This window comes from Protomyctophum parallelum (genome assembly GCF_964188405.1).
Source record: "Protomyctophum parallelum genome assembly, chromosome: 20".
Lineage (NCBI taxonomy): Eukaryota > Metazoa > Chordata > Actinopteri > Myctophiformes > Myctophidae > Protomyctophum > Protomyctophum parallelum.
This window is the reverse complement of record NC_139718.1, coordinates 13,415,673-13,422,665: the sequence shown is the minus strand read 5'-3', so window position 1 is coordinate 13,422,665 and position 6,993 is coordinate 13,415,673. Positions and strand designations below refer to the sequence as shown.

Sequence of the window (6,993 nt, the reverse complement as noted above, 5' to 3'; positions counted from 1 at the left end):
GGGGTCCTATCAGAGTACAAAACACTGGGAGAGGGGGTCCTATCAGAGTACAAAACACTGGGGAGGGGGTCCTATCAGAGTACAAAACACTGGGAGAGGGGGTCCTATCAGAGTACAAAACACAGGGAGAGGGGGTCCTATCAGAGTACAAAACACTGGGAGAGGGGGTCCTATCAGAGTACAAAACACAGGGAGAGGGGGTCCTATCAGAGTACAAAACACTGAGAGAGGGGGTCCTATCAGAGTACAAAACACTGGGAGAGGGGGTCCTATCAGAGTACAAAACACTGGGAGAGGGGGTCCTATCAGAGTACAAAACACTGGGAAAGGGGGTCCTATCAGAGTACAAAACACTGGGAGAGGGGGTCCTATCAGAGTACAAAACACTGGGGAGGGGGTCCTATCAGAGTACAAAACACTGGGAGAGGGGGTCCTATCAGAGTACAAAACACTGGGGAGGGGGTCCTATCAGAGTACAAAACACAGGGAGAGGGGGTCCTATCCGAATACAAAACACTGGGGAGGGGGTCCTATCAGAGTACAAAACACTGGGGAGGGGGTCCTATCAGAGTACAAAACACTGGGAGAGGGGGTCCTATCAGAGTAAAAAACACTGGGAGAGGGGGTCCTATCAGAGTACAAAACACTGGGAGAGGGGGTCCTATCCGAGTACAAAACACTGGGAGAGGGGGTCCTATCAGAGTACAAAACACTGGGAGAGGGGGTCCTATCTGAGTACAAAACACTGGGAGAGGGGGTCCTATCCGAGTACAAAACACTGGGAGAGGGGGTCCTATCCGAATACAAAACACTGGGAGAGGGGGTCTTATCCGAGTACAAAACACAGAGAGGGGGTCCTATCAGAGTACAAAACACTGGGAGAGGGGGTCCTATCCGAATACAAAACACTGGGAGAGGGGGTCCTATCCGAATACAAAACACTGGGAGAGGGGGTCCTATCAGAGTACAAAACACTGGGAGAGGGGGTCCTATCCGAGTACAAAACACTGGGAGAGGGGGTCCTATCCGAGTACAAAACACTGGGAGAGGGGGTCCTATCCGAGTACAAAACACTGGGAGAGGGGGTCCTATCAGAGTACAAAACACTGGGAGAGGGGGTCCTATCAGAGTACAAAACACTGGGAGAGGGGGTCCTATCCGAGTACAAAACACTGGGAGAGGGGGTCCTATCAGAGTACAAAACACTGGGAGAGGGGGTCCTATCAGAGTACAAAACACTGGGAGAGGGGGTCCTATCCGAATACAAAACACTGGGAGAGGGAGTCCTATCCGAATACAAAACACTGGGAGAGGGGGTCCTATCCGAGTACAAAACACTGGGAGAGGGGGTCCTATCCGAATACAAAACACTGGGAGAGGGGGTCCTATCCGAGTACAAAACACTGGGAGAGGGGGTCCTATCAGAGTACAAAACACAGGGAGAGGGGGTCCTATCCGAATACAAAACACTGGGAGAGGGGGTCCTATCAGAGTACAAAACACTGGGAGAGGGGGTCCTATCCGAATACAAAACACTGGGAGAGGGGGTCCTATCAGAGTACAAAACACTGGGAGAGGGGGTCCTATCAGAGTACAAAACACTGGGAGAGGGGGTCCTATCCGAATACAAAACACTGGGAGAGGGGGTCCTATCCGAATACAAAACACAGGGAGAGGGGGTCCTATCCGAATACAAAACACTGGGAGAGGGGGTCCTATCAGAGTACAAAACACTGGGAGAGGGGGTCCTATCCGAATACAAAACACTGGGAGAGGGGGTCCTATCAGAGTACAAAACACAGGGAGAGGGGGTCCTATCCGAATACAAAACACTGGGAGAGGGGGTCCTATCAGAGTACAAAACACTGGGAGAGGGGGTCCTATCAGAGTACAAAACACTGGGAGAGGGGGTCCTATCAGAGTACAAAACACTGGGAGAGGGGGTCCTATCAGAGTACAAAACACTGGGAGAGGGGGTCCTATCCGAATACAAAACACAGGGAGAGGGGGTCCTATCAGAGTACAAAACACTGGGAGAGGGGGTCCTATCAGAGTACAAAACACTGGGAGAGGGGGTCCTATCAGAGTACAAAACACAGAGAGGGGGTCCTATCAGAGTACAAAACACTGAGAGAGGGGGTCCTATCAGAGTACAAAACACTGGGAGAGGGGGTCCTATCAGAGTATAAAACACTGGGAGAGGGGGTCTTATCCGAGTACAAAACACTGGGAGAGGGGGTCCTATACTTTTCCATTTATGGTCCGTATCCAGAGAGCTGTAATTTCTAACATTACAAATAACACGTCCTTATTGTAGTTAAACACAGAGGTCCATTTGGTTACATAATTGTGAGCCATCATCCTGATGTCACTCCCTGACCACTCCCCCCTTGTGGCCATGGCCCACATTAAGCACCCCCCCCCCCCCCCCCCATACAAAGTTCCAGGCAGGCAATTTCAGTCCTACACAACAATTTAATTCCCATTGTCAATGAATGGATAATGTATGATAAGAAAAGTGTTCTCAAATACAAACTTTCTAATCAAATGTAAACTTTTCAAAGTTTTTTGACAAGATATCGGACTTCAGTAATCAGCGGTCTAGGACCCTCCAAAATCGGGATCAGACCGGAATATCCGCCAGTGGTCGGACTCTCCTTTTGCGTTTACAGAACACACGGTTTGCCAAAGCCACTTGGAGCATCGGCTGCATTGGGGGACGGGTGTAAACAGCATTTCTAAATGTGCAACATGTCTGATTACTCAAGGACACAAGCTTTTATTCTACACAGACTCAGTAGTGCTCAGTCCAAAACATGAATAAGAAAGGCCAAAAGCACAGGAAGGGGGTGGGGGGGGGGGGGGGGGGGGGGAGGGAGCAAAAAGAAGAAAGCGCCTTATGTCTCAGGCCACATTCCAAGTGAGCAGAAGAAAGTTGATGTTCTGTCCAGGAACAAAAGGAACTCATTCTTTGGAAATTAAATGTTGTCTTGAGTCTAGCTCAAAGTAGGCAAACATAGTACTGCCTTGCCTTCCTCTGAAATTATTGTAAAAGGGTACTGAAGGCATTGTGTGTGTGTTTTTCAAGTACACCACAGTGTGTGTGTGTGTGTGTGTGTGTGTGTGTGTGTGTGTGTGTGTGTGTGTGTGTGTGTGTGTGTGTGTGTGTTGTTCTGTGTGTCACACACACACCCCCCTGTGGTGTACTTGAAAAATGAATAAGGCTTTTAATAATTGGTTAGTGTTTGAACGTAGAGGCTTTTCGAGTGTCCTGAGACCTCGTAAGGAGGAACGACTTTCAGCTGTCAGATCTGCCTGCTCCTAACCTAACCAAAGGCCACTGAGGGCCAAAAACAACTCTTTGTTGTGTCCCAGTTCCATAATATAATACAAACTAAATCGGACTGTTTTGACTTTGAGTAATGCAGTGCATTCACACTGGAAAAATAAATGAATAATACAGTATATACTTAATTACTTGCTTGTATGTATGTATGCTAAAAAAAATCCCTGGATTTTGAGTGCAGGGTTGATGGACACTATTGGCAGTTAATTAAGTCAAAGCTCTGCAATGTTCATCATTTCCTGCTATAGAAAAGGGGCAATATGTGAATATCTTGCATGTTAACCGCCACAGCTTTCTAGATTATATAGCACATACTGAATACTGTATAGTATTAGTACATAGTTTGGAACTGGGACACATCACTTTACACATAGTCTCTTAAGACAGACTGTTGACTCCGTCAAATTCAAGGAAAAGAGGGCGCTGTTGCTGCATTTCCTTTATTGTTTGACGATTGGTTCTCAGATTGCTTTACGCACAGATAGACAGAAAGTAGGGCGAGTGCATTGTGAATGTGATAGATGAGAAGTCTCCTCCGCATAATAAAGCCCCTGACATAAGCCTCTCTGTCGCCTCCTGTGATAATTCAACAGCCATGACAGCCACTGAGAGATGGGGTCACACAAGGCTGTCACATGGAAATCAAATCACAGCTCCGCTCCGAGCTCATTTGACACTTGGGCGAGCACGATATTTCCAGTCCAAGATGATCATGTTTATGCCAGGGGGGCAGTCAGACAGATATTTTGTGAAGCCACTAAGGAAATCGTAGTTCATATAATGGCCTGTTGTGGCGCTGTCATTGGACCCAGAAAAACCCATAGCCCCATAGAAGTCCATGTATTTGGGCCCAACTTCACCTAGACTGTATTACCTTAATAAACATGGTCATGAATACTTTCTGCTTCCAGTCACTAGTTTAAAGTCTCATTTCTTATGTCATAATATTCTTTTTGGAAAATGATGGTCCCATTAATAAAAAAAATGACCATAAAGTCGCGTATGTTCTGAGGGGCGTGGCTACCGTTACAGTCTATGATCGGGATTCCCCTCCCACTCGAGTCAAAATAAAAACCAACGGAGAAGAAGGGGGGAAGTCCCGCCTCGTTGTCTGGGCCAGCCAATGGCCAGCTGGGCCAAAACGGAGCCAGCCAATGGCCAGCTGGGCCAAAACGGATCTAGAAAGATGGCGACTTACAGTGCAGGAATAACAGGCTTCATTTTACGTCCATGTTAGACCCGGGGAACGCTTTGTCCATATTTTTTACAGTCTATGGTTTATGCGCACAAGTTCAACCTAGTTATTGTTGTGTTCTTTCAGGTTTTTTTTATGCGCACAAGTTCAAGCTAGTTATTTTTCTGGGTTTAGTTTGTTTGTTTCCACAGTAAAAAAATTGAGAAAGAAATGGCTCCTACAGGTCAATCTTTAAACTAACTGAGTTATTGTAACACTACAGATTTGACCGTTCAGCAAAGGGAGAGGAGACGGGGGGAGAGCGAAATAATCAGAATGGGCAATAACATGGAGCACCAGCATGGACAAAGATCGGGGACCTCGATAGTGTGACACTGGTTCACAACCTCAGACATCCCACCACATTCCACATGGAGGTTTCATGGGAACTGATTAGAGGCGAGCTGTGCAGCTCTGTGAGAGAGGGAAGCGAGAGGATAAAAATACACTAGAGTGGGGTCTCGCTGAGGGGGTGTGGTTTGTGGATGACAGGAATCGCCTGCTTTCATAGTCCTTAAGCTGCAAGAGTGACCCCCGAGAGTGCCACTAGATTTAGGGAGAGGATGGTGGTTTCTAACCAAGCTGTGCATTGTGTGCATAGTCTGTGTGCATGTGTGTGTGTGCACAAATTCAGTGCGGATCATATTGATCAGTTCATATGGGGCAAGCATCTCTGTGCTCTTGAACATCAATAGCTGTGCAACTTGTGCTAGAGGTGTTCTGATCGATCAGCCACCGATCGGTGATCGGCCGATTTTCACTCCAAAGACAAGATTGGTGATCGTCAATTTACCTGATCTGGAGAAACCGATCTTCTGTACCATTGAAGTGGTATAAAACAAAAGTCTATCAGATATATAGTAATATTGTTTTGAATCTTTGTGACAGGCCTAAACATTCTGCCTTTCCGCGCCACACACACAGGAGGCACAGGAGCACCCATAAGTTGAGCGGTAGTCAAACCCAGAGATAGCAAAGGTTTTAAAATAACGCGATTTTATGAATACATAAATTCCATGTTTATCGCCACCACTGTATCCCTGCACCTTCCTGTCCGAGTAGGATACATGCAATGGTCATTATCTGGTGTGCATGACATGTCAGTTAATCCTCATAGCTGTGTGACAGAGTGTAAGCAAAGGATGCGATAAGAGACCCCTCTGAGATTCATGTAGCAGTTAGAACACATGCATGAATCACAAAAGACTATAATCTGGTACATTTGCCTGTATGTCAAGCAGGTTAACTAATATTCTAAAGGTTATTGTCTCCACCAGGCCGAAGGCATGGGGAGAGAGTATGTTTTGCACTCCGTCCATGTGTCCGTCCGTTACCAGCTAATCTCCAGCACCGTTAATCCGGTCGATGCCAAATTTTGCACACACACACCCTGGATGCCAACGATGAACCGCTGCCCGAATATTTCCAGAACGGCCTGTTATAGCGCCACCAGGAGGCCGACTTTACATTACTCCTCCAGTTTCTGTCCAAAAATCCTGCAAATCTGTCCGATGTTTCATATTCCATCCTAATTGGCTAACAAATTTGCAGGATTGGCCCGTTTTGAACAAAAAGCCTCAAATCATGAACGCAGCGTGCAATTTACGTGAAATCTTTCACAGACTTTCCTGCTAGGCTGAGGAATATATCCCACCCTTTTCACATTGGCCTGTTATAGTGCCACCAACAGGTGGATTTTTGCAACACACATTTTTGGAACAAAATGCCTCAAATAATGAACGCAGCGTGCAATTTACGTGAAATCTTTCACAGACTTTCCTGCTAGGCTGAGGAATATATCCCACCCTTTTCACATTGGCCTGTTATAGTGCCACCAACAGGTGGATTTTTGCAACACACATTTTTGGAACAAAATGCCTCAAATCATGAACGCAGCGTGCAATTTACGTGAAATCTTTCACAGACTTTCCTACTAGGCTGAGGAATATATCCACGGGTGCACACAAGCGGTGCACATGCGTCGTCAAAACGTTTGGTGCGCGGTAGGTCAAAGGCATGGAGGAGCATTTGCACACCAACTGCTGAGAGACAGGGATTTAGAGAATGCTGACAGGCACTCAAATGAGATGTTAACGTCCTGTAAGTAGACTTAGAAATAAAACTAGTGTTGACTAATCAATACAAGTGGCTCTTATTTTGATGAGGCAGTTTCTGCACAGGAAGTCTGTTTCACTTGTAAACAAGCTACGATGGATGAGCTGTCAAAGTGCTAGTCGCTAAACCACGTTAGCGACCATATTTACAATATGAAAACTGTCACTTAGACAATGTAGGTTACACACTCTGGAATTAAACATGGAAACTGCAGGCAGCATTAGGTGAGTAATTCATTGTATATGTGTTGGACGTTTGTGGTTGTGCACCCCCCATTTAATCTCAAATGCAAATTTAA

The 6,993-nt window shown here is 46.3% G+C and overlaps 1 protein-coding gene across 3 annotated transcripts in view; it reads right to left on the bottom strand.

The window, feature by feature from the left end:
* btbd7 (BTB (POZ) domain containing 7) overlaps positions 1–6,993 on the bottom strand; it is a 32,219-nt gene that overhangs the window by 14,266 nt on the left and 10,960 nt on the right. The gene's annotated exons all lie outside the window — the stretch shown is intronic.